Genomic DNA, 1,035 nt, shown 5'->3' on the forward strand with positions numbered 1-1,035 from the left:
CCAGAGGCGCAGGGAATCCGTTGGTGGCGCGCGGCTCAGTTCGCTGTCAGGGGTCCGGGGGCCAATCTGGTGAGGGGGCGGGGCCGGGCCCCCGGGGACCAATCCGGGGAGGGGGCGGGGCCGGTACCCCGGGAAACTCACCACCGTAGGAGGCCGGGAATGGAACTTGGTTCAAAGAAGGAACTGGACAGTCTCGTGGCAGACAGCTCCCCCGGGGCTATGAAGCATTGCAATCAGAGATACCAGTTCAGGCTTGGGACATCTTTAAACCGAAGTGGGAGGATAGGTAGGTACATGGCCAGCTCTCAAGCGGCTGCCTGCAGTAAGCACGAGTACAGCACGTGGCCACCAGGTGGCAGGGAAGCCAGACTGCATTGAACTGCTCCACCAAGATGAAATGGTCTGTGGGAGTGGGTATGTGACCAGTACATCAGTATCATTTACACCCCATTATAATGAGTCACTTGCATGGGTAAGGCGGTATGCCCAGTGTCCACTTCACTTTTACACCAGTATGAAACTGGAGATAGGCCTGTTGAAAGTCTCTAGGTTCGGGTCATTAGGGAGAGCAACAAGGGTGATGTCATGGTGGGGGGTCTGCTATAAACCATCAAATGGGGAGGATGAGGTGGATGAGGTTTTCTTCAAACAGCTGGCAGAAGTTTCCCAATCATAGGCCCTGGTTGTCAGGTGGGGGACTTCAAAATCACCCTGTCATCTGGCAAGGCAGTACTGCAGTGGACAGGCAGCCTAGGAAATTTTTGGAGAGAGATGGGGACAACATCCAGGTGCAAGTGTTGGGGAGGCCAACTAGAGGCTGTGCTCTTCTTGACCTGCTGCTCACAAACAGGGAAGAATTGGTGGGGAATGTAGTAGCAGGGCTTAGCCCCCCAAACTTTTCACAATGGCCGGCAACAGCAGCAGCACCACAGTGCTGCCGCCGCACAGTGTCCAGTGCCACTCAGCATGCAGCCACACCTCCACTGCCGCAAACAGCACAAGTCCGTGCTGGCCCTGCTACAGCCCTGTGAGAGG

Source organism: Alligator sinensis, unplaced genomic scaffold (genome assembly GCF_000455745.1).
Source record: "Alligator sinensis unplaced genomic scaffold, ASM45574v1 scaffold264_1, whole genome shotgun sequence".
Lineage (NCBI taxonomy): Eukaryota > Metazoa > Chordata > Crocodylia > Alligatoridae > Alligator > Alligator sinensis.